The 16,419-nt window shown below is 39.6% G+C and overlaps 1 long non-coding RNA gene across 7 annotated transcripts in view; it reads right to left on the reverse strand.

The window, feature by feature from the left end:
• LOC103141861 (uncharacterized) overlaps positions 1 to 16,419 on the reverse strand; it is a 245,722-nt gene that overhangs the window by 203,436 nt on the left and 25,867 nt on the right. For 3 of the 7 annotated variants that reach the window (XR_476630.2, XR_001662794.1, XR_001662793.1), the window contains exon 4: positions 9,865 to 9,954. The exons of the other annotated variants lie outside the window; for them this stretch is intronic. This is a non-coding gene — a long non-coding RNA (uncharacterized LOC103141861). The remainder of the gene's footprint in view (positions 1 to 9,864; positions 9,955 to 16,419) is intronic. 7 annotated transcript variants of the gene reach the window in all.

The following is a 16,419-nucleotide window of genomic DNA, read 5'->3' on the forward strand; positions in this document are numbered from 1 at the left end:
AGAGTTGTCAAAGTTTTCTTCTACTTCATTCTGTACTGCATAACTGCAAACTGGTACATTTGGAGCATGCAATAAAATATCCTCACCTAATGAACAGCAAAACATGAAATTATATTTGTGACTGATGAAAATCGTGGAAGCATAAGGAGCTGAAGTTTTCACACCGTTTATATTACAATGACAAGACAAACTGATTTGATTGATCAACCGTATTTGCGTAGTCAATAAGGTCAGTGTGTGTTGAGTTAAGCTGATACCTTGGCTTAAGAGTGAAATGTAGTGATGATGTACAGTCTGTGAACGCCAAAAAAGGACTTGGCCTTAATTTCAATTGAAAAAATAAGTAAATGTTTAAATTTGTTCACAATGCAATTGATAGTATTAATTGCAGTAGTAGGAATCTCACTCCAACTCCCGCTAAAACAAACTTAATGAAAACTGTCAAGTATGGGGAGGATCTGCGATGTTGCGGTCTTCTTTCTGTTCCAAATGTCCAGTGAACTTTGTTAGAGTGCATGGCATCATGAAGTCTGAGTTACCAATAAAACTGTTGCCTTTGGCAGAACAATGAAAACACAGTTCTGTTTGATCTCTCTGCAAAACTAACATGTTCCTAAATAAACATTGAAAATGTTCAACAGACACAAAATCAGCCATCTTCCCCGAATCCAATTCATATAAAAGCTATGAGGTGAAGTGAGGAGAACAGAGCATAAGAGAGGACCCAGGACTCTGGATGATCCAGAGATTAAGATGAAAGCATTAAACTCTCTTCTTTAGGAGAAAACCAAGTGCAGTTCTGTGGGTTGAAAAAAAACACTCAAGTTTTATTTTTATATATCTTTTATGATGAAATTTGTAAGACTTTTTTTTTTTTTTTTTTTTTTTTTAATTTAAGTACCTTTACCAGATATGCTCATAATTGTGAAGGTATCTGTAATATTAGATGGTGGCTCCAGATAAATATTTGTTTAATTTTAGAATATAATAAATCTCTTGATAAACTCTTGGTACAGTCAGGTTTTTGTACCTGGGTAATTAAACTGAAACCTTCTCAAACAAAATGTACTCCAAAGTCAACATAACTACTTTTAAGAATAGAGCCACTGATGATAACAGCATGTTACTGGCAGGTGTTCAGTGCCGACCAGGCACCATGAAGACTGTAATATAGATTTCTCTGCATGTCTAAAGGACACCTTATGGAACAAAACCCTTCACCTGTAGGTAAAATATTCCCTCACGGAAGATATGGCTTTTTCCAGGAACAGGTCAGACTGCCATAATCAATAATGTTAATTACGTTTACCGGAGCTTTGACTTTAACTACTAGATCAAGTGGGAAATGCTTTAAAAATAAACAATAAAGGTGTTGAGAGAAACAATTCCCTGAGTCAATACTGATGGAAGACAGCAGTACAAGTCCCTCAAGTGATCAGATGCATCAACATGAATATAAAATTACTGGCACTGCGCAACGAGATATTTTTAAGCCCACACAAAGCACAGTGTGGCCACACACATACACAGGCACACGCAGTGCATATTTTGGGGGCCAGCTGCCAGCAAATGAAGGATCTCCTTCCCAATTCACTTGTTATTGTGCTGTCTGGGTGACAAGTATACCTATAGAGTGAGTATTTATTTCCGGAATGTTTTGTTCCGTTTTCCTGCAATGATGAATGTTTCTTTTATAAATCCATCGCCGGGCCTTTTAAACCATAAACAATATTTCTCAAGCCCAGATTCCTTGTGCAGCAGTCTTGGGGAACCTTGAGATTTCCAGGCTCTGATTTAATGGCTCGTAATTCTTGAAAGGCAATCCTTTTTCACCCTCCAACGCTCAGATGCGCCCTCGTTCAGGGCAGCCCACCCCACGCTCGGCCCCTGCGCCCCCTCCGGATCCCCAGGCCGGTCCAGCGCCAGTTAAAACCGCTCAGCTGGAAACGGCACTGTGGCCCCTGGTGTCAGTAGATTACTGACTTTAAGATGACAGAACAGAGCTTCCTGGAAAAGTTTTTTTTTTTTTTTTTTTTCCCCCACTTTTAGAGGTTATCCTTTTATTCTAGAAGATGCCCCTAAAGACTCATAATATGTTGTGATCTATTGTAGACTAGGACATTTGAAGTTTTAGATTGCCTAATCCAAACTAAGAAACAAACCAGACTGAAAAAAATAACTGGGCATCACCTGACCAAAACTGACACAGCTTAAAAAACGCCTGTATAGTCTATACCTGCGACACTTGCACACTACATGCCGTTATTTCAATAAAGTTATTAAGATGTACTATAAAGGCTAATGGTATTGGTCTACAAAGCCATCAGCCTCTACAATAACGCCACAATTATAGAAATATTGTTCCACAATCTATTTTTTCTTTTTTTTACTTTCAAGATTCCACACCATGTCACAAAGCGGTCTCTGTACTCGGCTTCTTCCACATTTCTGAAGAACCAAATGACTGCAGTGTCATCCAAGGTGACAGAGTCCAGTCATTTTCTGCATATGATACAAATCTGTCTTGTGCTTAAAGTCTATGGTGCACAAAGTGAAAAGGAATGGTAACAGTACGGCGCCTGGTGGTGCTCCTATGGTGCTGAGCAGCTGGTCAGACACAAGACAACACAGATATAGCGGCTGACTGAGCTTAACTCCTGATCTGTCATTTTAAAACGCCTTCAATGGGAGCTCCTAGTCAATTCTGGGTCATTCCCTAGGTCCTAAAAGACTAAATGTGTCGGGTTGTTGTAATTTCAAATGTGAAGTTCTGCTTCAGTTTAATTTTAACTTTGTTCTCCATTTGTCTTTCGTTGTGGTGGCACACAGAAGAGGTGGAGGTAGTTTCAAGAACCTCCAATAAATGCACATCGGCAAGTCAACAAAGCACCAGGGAAAAACAACAGCAAGTTTAAAAAGCAATCATTAAGCTGGTATCTCTAATTGTGTTCTTTCCTCTCCTCATGTATAATCCCTGGTTCCTCGCTTTGCCTTCATTAACAATGGATGAATTAATTAGAAACCTTTATAGGATTTCTGCACAGTGAACCCCGGAGATAAAACACATCCTGTTCCTCAGACCTGTTCCTTTCCTTCTGTTCTTTTTTTTTTTTCCCCTCACTGCTCTCTCCTGCCTCTGCTCTTAATTGTATTGTTTGCTTGTAGTGTCGATAGCAGGATTAATTTCACTATAGATCAGGATTATTGACCTTCTCATCAATGTTATTTCATTTCTATAAAGTGCTAATTATAGGGAACAGGGGAAAGCAAATTGCACTGTAACTTGCCTCACTTGATTTCCAATTAAAACGGAAAGAAAACAACATGAATTTCTTCTTGGTTGTCTTCTATGTAAAGTATTTCATAGACCAGTTAGAAAAATGTTTTGACATCTAGTCGGTACGTCTTAAGTGACTGCTGCACTGGTCTGGTCAGGTTTAAACCTATGCTCTGACCCACCAAATACCCTTCCTGTCACACTTGCTGCACTCACCGCTCCTTTCTTGGTCGTCTCGCTTCGTTTCAAGGAAGGAGTTGGGCACAGTTCATAAACAATTAACCGGCTGGATAAGTGATACACTCAAGCTCTAACAGACCTGAAAAACATCATGTTATAAATTCTGGTAATTGACTGCAGGGAGGTGAGCATCAGGCCACTGAGACTAAGCAAGCACCTTCTCTGTAGCGCCTGGCACTTTTTGCACCATTATCATCTCATGTGAGCTGACAAGAGGTGTGTAAGATAATTGCATGACATTGTTTAAGGAAGCAGTTACAACATGTGAATCAAACAATGATTTGAGATCCTTCCAAAGGTCTGCCCATGAAAGTAAGCCCCGAAGACCCTTTTCGCCACCTTTTCTCCGCCCCTCCCCTCTCCAGCAGTTCTCTAATGAAATGAAAGGTCAGAGCACTAATAAAACTATTAGCAAAAACGAATCTCTCAGATGTGTTAATGCACTTTTAATTCCTGTTAGCAAATTTCATCCCCCAGCAGTTTGCCGCCCGCTAATGAGAAATAAAACGCCCCGCTCCAGGGATGGGGGCAGGGGGGTGGAGCGGGAATGGGTCAATACTCTGGCTACTCCATAGCGTTCTCCGTGCACACACACACAACTAATGTACACTAATGTTAAGAGTTACACACACAGCGTGAATGTGTTGGGTGTTATTCACGGGCCGAGGCCTGTTTTCAGCCCTGTGATTCTGCAGGGTTAATTAAAGAGCACATCTCCATCTGTTCTCATTCAGCCTCAGCTCAGTCTCTTCCCATCGAGCACACCGTACTGTCGTTACACACACACACGCACACACACACATACACACACTAAATCACATTCACTTTTCCCCACTCTGTCTGCTCTTTTTCATTGAGTGCCATACTTGACATGACGGCCTTCGCGGGGACACGGATAAACATGCCTGGACTTAAAGACACGATCTGGCCTCTAACCCGACTTGTCTGCTGACCTGACTAATGAAGTACACCCCGAGCTTGACCTTGATGTCTTCAAACCACCAGAGGATATTCAAGCCACTGCAGCCAAGGGGGTCACGGTTTGTGTGTACGAGTGCCGGTCAGCCTGCTGTCACGTGTATTTTCAAGGAAATCAGGGTTCAAAGTCTTTTTTATGGGCAAACTTTCTCTGCTTAAAAGGAGCAAAAGGCTTTCATAATAAATCATTATTCCATTAGAAAGTTATTTTAATAGCAAGAAGCGCAGCCGTCCAAAAATGTATATATTATATTTTATAAGATCCAAAATAACAGGAGTTTTTTTTTTTATTTGTTTGTGTTGTTTTTTCCCCACAAAGAAAAACCATACTACTCATTTATCTATGAGATACAAAGAATGAGCTCCTAAAATTTTCTTTTGGGTTATTAAAATGTGCAGTGTCACAATTTTTTGGTATAAAAACAGATCCAAGGTGACTAAACTATGTCTCTGCACTTTTTTCCTAATACATATTTGACTAATCCCTTAAAAAGCCTACCAAAAAGATTTCAAAACCCCCTTTTACTTTCCTATATTTTCATCTTGCACACAGCAATGTTTTGTGTATTTGGTGGCATTATACAACCAAAGTGAAGTAAATTCCCATCCACCTGATCAGAGTGGAGGGGGGATTTTATGTTTAATTCAGTTTATGAAACCAGAAGAACATTAATCAAAGAATCAGCCAAGTGACACATGGTAGCACTGGAGGAGCTACAGAGACCTACAGATCAGGTGAGAAAATCTGACAGGGCAATTATTTGTGCAATTAATACCGCTGGCCCTCATGCAAAACTGTCGAGAAGAAAGAAAAAATAAGTCCTATTTGCTATTTGCCACAAGTTATGAAGTACATATAACTTACAGAGGAAAATGCTTATTATGTCAACATGCAAAGCTCTGTGATAGAAAACTAACACTGCACTGAATCTGTGAGATTTGAAAACAGATGTTCACAGATGATCTTCGTAAAAAATTGAATGAGCTTGAGGAAGAATGTGCAAAACCAATCAAGACAAACCCCGAAAGACTTGCAGCTTTAACTGGGGCAATAGGTGTTTCAGCAAAGCTTCAACTCGAGATGTCTGAATACAAATGCATGCTATATTTTTCAGATTTTTTTAACTGAAAAAAAGGGGACCATTCCTCCCAGCTCCACAATGTTACTCAAGTTCAGTTTATATTAAAGAAAGGAAATTCACATAGTAAACCATCCAACAAAAGGAAAATTACCACAACTACCATTTACTTACTTTTTCTCCATAAATAGAAGGAGTTGTGACACAATATAGACTGAATTAATGCTAAAATTAGAGAGTATTAAGAATAAGGGGGAAACGCATTTGTGGAAATATTTCATGCGAGAATAAACTTCTTTAATTAAATACAACTGTATTAATCTCAAATACACAGCAACAGAGATGAGAGAAAAAAAAGAAACAAAATGCATAAGAAAAAAATGCTCTAAGGGAGGGAGGCAGAGACTTTCTATTACCAAACTAAGCCTTTTAATCAATAAAGAGATAAAAGATATTTTAATCAAAGACATATTTCCTTGTTTGTCTAATGCTTCTGCCGCCACTGTGCACATAATCTTTAAACGGTAAAAACAATGCATAATGCTCTCCCAGAGAGCCACTCATCCATATAAACAGAAAACAGGAGCAGTCAGCAGAAACGCACACCAGCCCAGCCCAGCTCACAGACACTCCATAGACGCCAAATTACATTAGGATGGGCATATTAAGGGGAAATGCATCCTGTAAAATAGGATATTATTCCCACATACAAACACATTGCTGGTGCACACCCACATTTTTTAACATCATATTTTCTGGCCCTGTGCACAGTATTCCACAGCAGTGCTACATATTCTTTGTGTATGTACACATATCGTTCACACACCTACACACACGCACACACGTGCAAACCATAAACGCAAAGCATGTTGCTATTAGTGTGAGGGCTTTTTGTCGGACAAGCAGGCATCCGCTGGCCGTGGGTAAAGCGTTTCAATGAGATTAGAGAGGTAACTGGAACCTTTGTAGATCTGCTGGACTGAGAAAACAAGTCCAGCAGTAGTGTTCAAATTGGATCAGGTTCCAGGACATAATGAGTCCAAGACTAACTGACACTTAATTGAGCAATAAAGGGTGCACGTTTATGTCTGGGGAGCAGGTAGGGGAGTAAGTAAAAAGCTCCACTCGCCTGTATATTTTTTGTCAACCCTGTAAAAACAGAGCACCTCCAGCACATGGAGCTGCACTACATGTTAAAAACAGCCTTGGCGCGCATGTGCGTGCGTGCGTGCGAGCGTGCGTGTGTTTGTGCATCAGCTAGTGTGAGGTTTGGACTGTCAACAGAGCATCGTAGTTTGCACTTCTGCCGAGCACCGGGGAGCAAACAGCAGGTCCGGTAATAATGATTCATGCTTTCCGTCAGGCCCCCTGACAGGCAGAGTTCGATCCCCTGTTCAGCGCGCTGTAGCGGCGGCAGCCGAGGCCGGCGCAGTACCACGGACATCATCATAACAGCCGAGGGAGAACTGGGCTGCTGACATATTGATCGCCCCCTCAGTTAGGAGATTTGATGGATTGACCCCAGACTCTTGACTTTAAACAGTGAAACGCAGAGGGCAAATCAAAAAGTCATGGGGGGAAAAAAAACTGAGATCAGCGGGGAAAGGGTGAAAGCAAAACAAGTGACTGAAACAAAAACTCAATAAAGTCATTCATGACAGCTGCTAAAGATTATGTTTGGATTCAATTAACACAACAATTAGTTTTAGACGTTTTAACCAATTACATCAGTTTCTGGGAGCAAAAAGTTATATAATCAGCATAACTATTGATTTCAGGTGCAATAACACACCAGAAAATGTCCACTTTTTCTGACTCTTACTAAACAAAATGTAAAAAAAAAAATAAATAAGTCACCATGATGTGATGTTTTAGTTTTTATTTTTACCACACGCTTATTTTTTTTTGTATTGCAACTAGAATAATAAATTTTTGTAGCTAATTACAATTAATAACAGTTGTACCATATTTAAAATATTTTTAATGAAACATTTTTAGATGTAAAATCTAATTAAAAGCTGTAAGATGGAGGTAATGAGGAAGTTGTGATTAGAAGAATAAAAGCACCTCAAGCACACCACAAAACTAACATTAGTATATAAATTATCTACAATCCCATAAACTAATCAAAATGAGCTAAAAAAAATCTTCCATTTACCAAGTTTCTAAATGGCATTTATTTATTTATTTATTTATTTAGCCATGTTCACATGTATTTCAGAAGATGGGGGGAAAAAAAAAAAAAACATCATCCACTGATCGCAGGCATCAACTCATTACCTGTGAGTAGTTGACCTCACTGTACTTTGAAGATGAGGTTCGGGGAAGGATTACAGTCCAGGTGAACAATTCTTCATGTTTAGGTCCCAGAACTCTATGGGTGATTTTCTCGAGGTCGCAGTAATTTTTAACAACAGTAATCTGTCTCACACCACAGTGACCTCAGCCTTAATGTTATTTTAGTGCAATGCTTTTGTCTGTAAATGCTCTGCTAAAAAACAAACTCAGTCTTCAACTGCACTTACATTCAAATCCGAACTCTAATTACACATTTACTTACTCATGTTTTCTCTAGAGACTTATTATGTTCATGCTTTTAAAATGTCTATGGATCTGGAACATTTTCACTTAATGGTTCCAGTCTTAAATATTGAATGATGCAAACAAGCAGTTGGGTACAGTCTCATTATATCAACAAGGTTTTAACTATAATGTTTGAACTTCCATCTCTTGTATTTTCAATAGACCACTTAGTAAAATAATTTGTATCATTATCCTTGCAAACAAACATCTTTTATCAACAAAACAAGCCTTTTTCAACCTCAGTATTTTGTCACAAAAAAAAAAAGAAAACTTCAGTGGTCACGGATTTAACATCATAAAATTTACATAATTTGTCATTTTAAACTGGGTGGAAAACATGTAAAAAATCTGAAAAGTGTGGTGTGCATTTGCAGTTTCCATTATACTTCTTAAATAAAAGGTACCGCAATTTCTAAATTAAAGTAAACAGAGTCCATCTAAGTGTAATTTATTAAATACAGTGATTCTATGAAAGCCTTAGAGGTTTGTTAGAGAACATTAGTGAACAAAGTGTATCATGACAATAGAGGAACACAGCAAAAAGGTCAGTAGAAAAGTTAGAAACAACTGTGAACTTTGAACACCTAAACTGACAAAACCAGGCAATGAGGGCATTATTCAGAGAAGCAACTAGGAGGACCAGAGTGACTCTGGAGGAGCTGCAAAGACTCACTGAGGTGGGACAATTTGTCAGCATTTATTAAAGTGCTGGAATAAGAAAGCCAATAAAAAACACACCAGTTTCTCAAGCCACATATGAAATATGGCAAAAGATTGTCTGGTTAAAAACAGCCCCACAGTGGACCCTCGCATATTTACAGATTTGTCTGTGGAACATAACTCGCATATATGGGGATTTCTTCGGAGAATATATATAAAATATTAGACAGAAAATGCAGCTTTGGAAACAAATACCCTGGCACAGCGCTACTTGATGCACTATTGGTTGGTGCCAATCTAGGAGCCCCATTCAATTTGGCACCGACTGGCTATACCCTCTAGAGTGGAGATAAGGAAGACTGTAGATGTTAGCTACTGTGGTAGTGCTAAAACAGTTTCCACTGTGCAGAGCAATGCACATTAAGGTGTATGTGGTGTTTCAAATGATTAAAATAGGCAGTTAAAAGCTTTTTCAGAGGGAGTTTCATGTATTCATGGATTTCAGCTATCCATGAATAGTTGTGGTCCCTAATCGATGCCAATCTTAGGGGTCCACCATAGTTGACCTTTCAGAAAAATTTGGCAAAAAACTAAATCTCTGGCTGGGCAAAGCTGGAAGTGGCATACAGTAAAAGACCTGCAGCTGTAAACACAACAAACGTACCACAACAAAACAATACAATAAACATTACAATATATGTTGTAATATATATTGAAAGACACTTAACACAAACCTTAGTCTATTTATCACTAATCTTTATATATGCAACTTGCATTTCTCTAACTGGTGCTTACCAGCAGCACTTTATGGGAAGCATTGGATACTTTATGAATACACCTAAAAAATGTGTTTATGAGTGCAGCCCCATGCAGAGAGCATTGAGCAGCAAACAGTAAGTGACAGCTATTACTGAACAAGCAAATGAGCTATAAACCCGTGCTACTCCACTACTAATTAAACTTACTATTATTGTTAAAGCTCTTTTTTATTGTTTATTTCCTAAATCAAGCAGCAGAACCAACTTGGGCATCGAAAATATGGCTTACAAGATTTCCATTTGTGAAAGCGTCTTCTTCCTCCCGTCCAGGGAGAGAGTTGGTTACAAGAAGCAGTTCCACTATCCCACAGTCAGTGCTCTGCGGATACAGAAAGAGCTGTGAAACAAATATTGAGATCTTCTGACAACTGTAGAAATTGTTATTTATCAGATCAGTCTGCATTTCTGCCATGACCTTCTTCATCGTCAATAACTGCCTTTAAATACAACTTTGACTAAAAATTTGTAAAATATAAAAAGAAAACAGAGAAAGGGATTGTGTGTGAACAAATGCATCCCTTCCTCCCTCCTCTCAAAGCAACTGTCCACAGCAACTCAGACGGTCGCGCCAAGTTGCCTGGTCCCTCGCCTCGTCAGGCCCTGTGGGCTTCAGAGGCCAGGCAGGACCAGAGAGGGTACAAGCTTACACTAACGATAGAGGAAGCCATGTCCAGTGGGCTGGAGCCTGAGATGGAACAGAAGACCCTGCACCATTGTTCTGCCAACCCACTGACAGCGTGTGATTTAGGACCAGAGCTGCCCAGGAGCGTTAGGGGAGGAACAGGAGCAAGGGAGGTCACAGAGTGGCTCCACAGGCGCCCTTCAACAATCCTACCCGAATCCCTCCATCCATGAGACGGCAAAATGAATCATGGCTGACCCAGCGCTAGGCCTGAGCTCGGGCCTGGCCTCTCTCTACCGCCCCATACCACTTCCATCGACCCCCTCCTCTCCCTGGAAAAACATGACAAATCTGGTGTTTATTTACTTAAAAAGACCTGGAGAAAGAGCAAAGGGGGGCAGGTAAAAAACTGCTTAAAATCAATACAGAGTTAGCAGTTCCTGCCCTGCTGCTGCTCTTTTTTTGTTTGAACGGCAGAAGAAATATAACCTGGAGCCTAATAAGAATCCCAGGTGAAGACAGGATGCAGGTGTCCTCTGCAATCTGCACATAACCAGAGGGAAACTCTAGAAAAGGGAAAGCCAGCAGAGAGGGGGAGATGAGCCAAAAGTGCTCTTTTTGTATGGAATTAACCAGCTGACTGTTAATGATTTTGGTCATCATTAGGGTCAGACAGTATACTGGGCCCTAAACAGTTAAAAGAAACACAAAACACAATCGTCAAAGTCCAAGCTGTAGATGATGTATGTCCTTAGCCAGAGACATGAGAGACAAAATTCGTCTTCAAAGTTTGACTCCAGACAACGAAGCATTGAATCCTCCACTCTCACCACATGACAGGGAGAAAACAGATAAGGCTCACTTTCAAGGGAGAGGGAGGGTGGCCATCACACTGGCCCCCTAAAAAGAAATAGCAGCGGTGAGCTGTCAAGGTTTCTGTCATATCCTACATCACCTCAGCCGCCCATTCCATCCCATCTCTGGCAAGCCATGCAGACGACTACGGCCAAGGATGAAAGTGCTGGAAAATGGAAGTCATTGTAAACCATTTTCTGCCCTGGAGCCCCCACCCCAGCCGTCCTCTCCATCTCCACCCCTCTTCTTCCCAACTGCTCTTGAAGACAAATGGGCGCAGGGCAATGACAGAGTGCCTGGTCCACAAATCACCAGCGGCTGAGCTGCTCGTCCACTGCTTCCTCTTCCCCCGCTGCCCCCTCCCTGCCCGTAACCTCACAACCCTCCACCCCCCAATTCCCGGCCGCTCCATTAGTCATGTGCACACGGGCAGCAGCCAGCAGCCGTAATTAGACAAGGACAAATCGCCGGTCGTGGACACAGACGAGTCCGGCCGCTAAATAAGGCCCTTCCATCCTGTAGGGTGGGCGGCAAAAAAGGGCCAAGAAGGAGACTGGGGTGTCAGACAGAGAAGAGGGAAGAGGATGGTACTGTCCAAAGAACGATATCATGTTGGTTTGGCCTGGAATGGTAACTCATTATACTGCAGGGCAGATCTAACCCATTGACCAATAAAGTAAACAGTAAATCCAGCACGGATTAACCTCTGCTGCGCTCCAGAATGATCAAAGCCTGAGGTTCTAAAATATCACTAGAGCACCTGGTGGTGCCTTTGGTAATACTTAGAAGTAGTTTTGGTATCAAATTTTCAAAACATGAAAGTTAATTTTATGTACAGCTTCCTTAAAAAACAAACATTAAAAACTGCAGTGGAGAATATATGAAGAACATCCAGAATGGACACAAGTGTACAAAGGAACAAATCCTGGTATCACTTAACACATGAAGCTGGAATATGGATCTATACAAAGTTAAACAGATGTAAGACAGGCCTTTCATATTTTGGAAAGGTAAAATATCATCAATATGAATTTTACTGTTCTCAAGATGGGCCCAATTTGAGTCAATGTTTGTGTAAAAGGTGACACTTGGATCAGACATTGAACTTGATCAGTGATCCACCCAACAATCAAGAGAAGACCAAGTGTTTTGTTGCTGCAGGTAATATTTTCACTGGCATTCTGGAAGAGTAAGACATCTGTCGGGAAAAATGTTGCATACATAAATGATAAACAAATGGTAATTTAGTAAAATGCTCAAAAATATTTTTTCCGATTGGCAGAGATTTGCTCAGTAGAGAGTGCAACTGGTGCAAAGTGTTCACCCTGCTGCCCAGCTTCACCTCCTGCAGAAAATATGTTAAAAATCAGGAAAAACAAAACAAGTGCTTAGAGCAATGGACATTACAGTGAACAGTTGAGCGTGACATCTTTTTAAAAATACTGATAGACTGAATCAGTATGTTTAAGTCCATTTGCTTCCTTTGCTTTTTTAATACACCTTTAAACAACTGAAGGGATGAACACAACTTCCAGCAGTGTAGTTGACATTCAATAAAAACTACGCTGATCAGGACCAAAAAAATATCAGCATCAGCAGATATTTCAATAAAGATACAAGAATCAAACCAAAACTAAAAAACATATATTTAGATGTCATGCATTTCAACATGAAAAGAAGATGCACAGTATGAATTTGTGCGAAAGATGTCGTAACCTATAAACCATCAGAAGTGCAAGTACACTTTCTGGCAGACATATTAGATTTTGAGGTAAAGGTTTGTGAAACATTCTCCGTCTATCCCACTTCGGGGCACTTTTGCCTGAAGAGGACTTTATCAAACTCAATTTCAGAGTTATAAAGTAAATGTAAAGTTACATCCACTGGCCAAACAATAGTAAAGGGCTCGGGGTTTTGTTCTTTGTTTTGTTTTGTTTTTTGTTACTTTTAAAAACACATATCTTAAATATTTAGTTCCCGTTTTGTTTTAAAATATCAGTAAGGTGGTATTGATTTAAATTATCCAGATACAGCATATTGACTTTAAAAAGACAATCTTACTCATTCTGAAACACTGAATTGTGCTTAAATTATTAAGTTTAACCAGATTTCTAAAAGTAGCCTCACTATTATTAGAAGGAGAAACCAAACCAAGATGGCATTACATTCCTTTGAGTGCAACACCACTACGTCATTTGTTTTTTTGATGGCCCATTCAGTTTTAAATATATAAATGAAGTAAATAATGCAAAGCTGAAGCAATAAAGTGCAATAAAGAGGTTTCAGGGTACGTTAAGTGCAACATTAGAAGGATAAAATTACCCAAACTGAGAACTTACTGAATCAGATTACACATAGACGAAGAAACCAGGAGTCAACAAAATATAAATTAGAGCCATATGAGGGTAGAGCAGCCTGAATCCACAGAGGAGTATCAGTAACAATTGCTTTGGCCAGGTCAGAGCTGCAACACATTCCCTGGGCAACATGAAACTGACCAACACACACACACACACACGCTCGCACACACACAGCATGCTCCACTGGAGCAAACTTTATTGATCTGCCACCTAATTTCCTAATTAGTTTTTATTGGATTTCATAATCGTCATCAGGGCACATCAAAAGAAACTCAAAACCCCAGCAACATTTTCTGCCCTCCTCAACATAATTTTTTTAACAGTTAAAATGAAGCCATGTATTCAATTGCAAGTCCCCAGCTGTGAGAGCAACTCTTTCTTTTTTTTTTTTCCATTACCCCTCCAGAACTCCTTGGACAGCAAACACTGCACAAACACACCATTTCTCCCATGTGCAGTAACTGATGTTTAGCATTGCACATTTTCTGCATGATCTGCTGCTATTTGTCACAGTGCTCTCTCCGCAGTCGCCTCTTACTTGTAGCACTTGTTAAACACACTGCGGTACGGGGCCTGGAAAAATGTGGAGACGGCGGAAAAAACACAGTACCCTTCAGACAACAATTTAGTTGTTTAGCCTTTCTACTTCCTTATGTTTTTACATAACTAAGCAATAAAACTCTCCTGAGCAAAAACTTTTAGTCACGCTCCTTTCTCTTCAACGTCACTGCTTATGAGCCACGCCAACCTGCCAATGTTTATGCTCAACACACAAAAACTATTATTTTTTTTAAATCTGTGACTAGCACAGCTGCCAGGATGTCAGCTTAATGAATAACTGAACGTCAATCAGCAATCAGAACTATTTAAAACCACAAACCCTGGTCAGTGCTTTACACTTTTTCCAGCGAGTAAAGGGTAAAAGACTGCAAATGTTTTAATTCACATTTGGAAACAGTTAAGCTATCAACACAAACATCAAAAACAACAAAATATCTTTTTTTTTCCTTTAAGACTACAGGATTTACATCCGCTATTGAATAACATTTTCTATGTTATGCCATCTGGCTTGTAGAAAATGAAAGGAGAACGTACAGGGATGAAATGGGAGTCTGTACAGAAAGTGTGTATTTGCACCTCTGATCTAATGTTAATACCATAACAACCTAAAAAATAAAGCTGGAACCTTTTGTTTCACTGCCGGATATTCGTCAATTGATCCATCTTTATCATTTTGTCGACAGTGTGGACCTTCCGAATGAGGGGCAGCTTTTATTCATCATATGCTTTAAAAAAGCAGAAGGAGGGAAAAACATGGAGAAATGTTGCAAGAGTCCTGTTACCGTTAGTGGGCCATAAATCCAAAATGATGAATAAAACAAAGTGCAGCGGACCCTTGGTATCTGCAGGGGTCAAGGACCACAGCCACTCGCAAAGATGAATACTTGAGACTCCCTTCCTTACTCTTATAACTGCCTATTTTAATAATGTGAAACACCAAATACACCTTAATGTACATTAGCACACAGTAGAAACTGCCTCAGCACTACCCCAGAAACTGATGTCTTCAATCTGCCAATCAGCACCAAGGAAAATGATTAGCGCTCCTGGATACGCCCCTTTTCTGCCTAGGAACTTCAACTTCTATAGCTTAATTTTCTGTCAAATATTTCAGATGTGCTCCTCGTAAATAATTTCACTGTCACTGTCCACAAAAAATATGCGAATACTGAAGCGAGAATAGACGGTGGCCCACTGTAGATCATTCTTTTAAAAAGCAAGCACTGAGGAAGGAATGGACAGTCTCTTCTTCTAGATTTTATTTTTTTTATAAAGGCTGGTTCAATGTTTATTTTCAGCCACAACTGTTTCCAAACCAGAAGAAGGGGATTTTGTTTAATTCATTCTTTGTCCTCTGCTCAGAGATTAGGTTGCAGAGGTAACAAGTTCAGGAGGGAAACGCAGACGTCCCTCTGCCCATTCACACCGTCCAGCTCTGTCTTAGGAATTCCAATGGCATTCCCAGTAGAGACGGCATAAAATCCCTCCAGCAGGTTTTGGAAAACTTCCGAGATGCACCCAGAAGGAGCTTCTGAGGTGCATGAAGCATCTGACATGACATCCTTTTTAATGTGAAGAAGCAGCAGCTCTACATAGTCCAGGTCCTTAGCTCATCTGTTCGACTGACCACAGGCACCCTGCAGAGGAAGTTCCTTCTCTTTTAATCATAGGTGATGGTCAGAACATTGATGGATCTATAAATTGAAAGAGTCACATTATCGCACATCTATAATAAATGTTTAGACTATATGTAGCTGTGCAACAGCAATAGTATTGTTTTATTTTCTTTTGTTTTAATGTGTCAAATATTTTGCAGACACTAAACACTCACTGTCTGAAATACTATAAAATATTGCTCTTTAGTCCTTTCTTTTCTCCTGATGTACATAGTTCCACTTAACAGCAAGTCAATAGCATTTAAGAAAAAGTTCATTTCTACTGATTTACTATGTATTGTAATCCAGAATATTTTGATTCAGTCCAATGTTTTACAATCCAAAAATTTAGACTCAAATCCAAACAAAATTCTCCCAAAGTATAATTAAATGAAAGATTCATTATTTTGAATACAAAAAAATCACATAAGGAGTTTAAAATTATTTCCCGAATAATTTTGTCAACTAACCACTCATCCAATCAGATAATGTGGAAAAATTCTGCAGAAGTCAGAAAAATCTTGTAATGCCAAAATAGTACAACTACACACTGTGAAGATCCACGAGTACATCAGAGTCAGCCTATTAGATATTTTTTTTGCTCATGGACAAGAAAAGTATTTAGATCAAATATTTTTATCAAACATTTGAATAGAGTAGAAAGTAAAGTAGAAATATTTGAACAGCATTAAAGTCGTTTTCAATTTGATCAAATTTCACCCCATTTTTTC

This window comes from Poecilia formosa, unplaced genomic scaffold (assembly GCF_000485575.1).
Source record: "Poecilia formosa unplaced genomic scaffold, Poecilia_formosa-5.1.2 Scaffold90, whole genome shotgun sequence".
NCBI lineage: Eukaryota > Metazoa > Chordata > Actinopteri > Cyprinodontiformes > Poeciliidae > Poecilia > Poecilia formosa.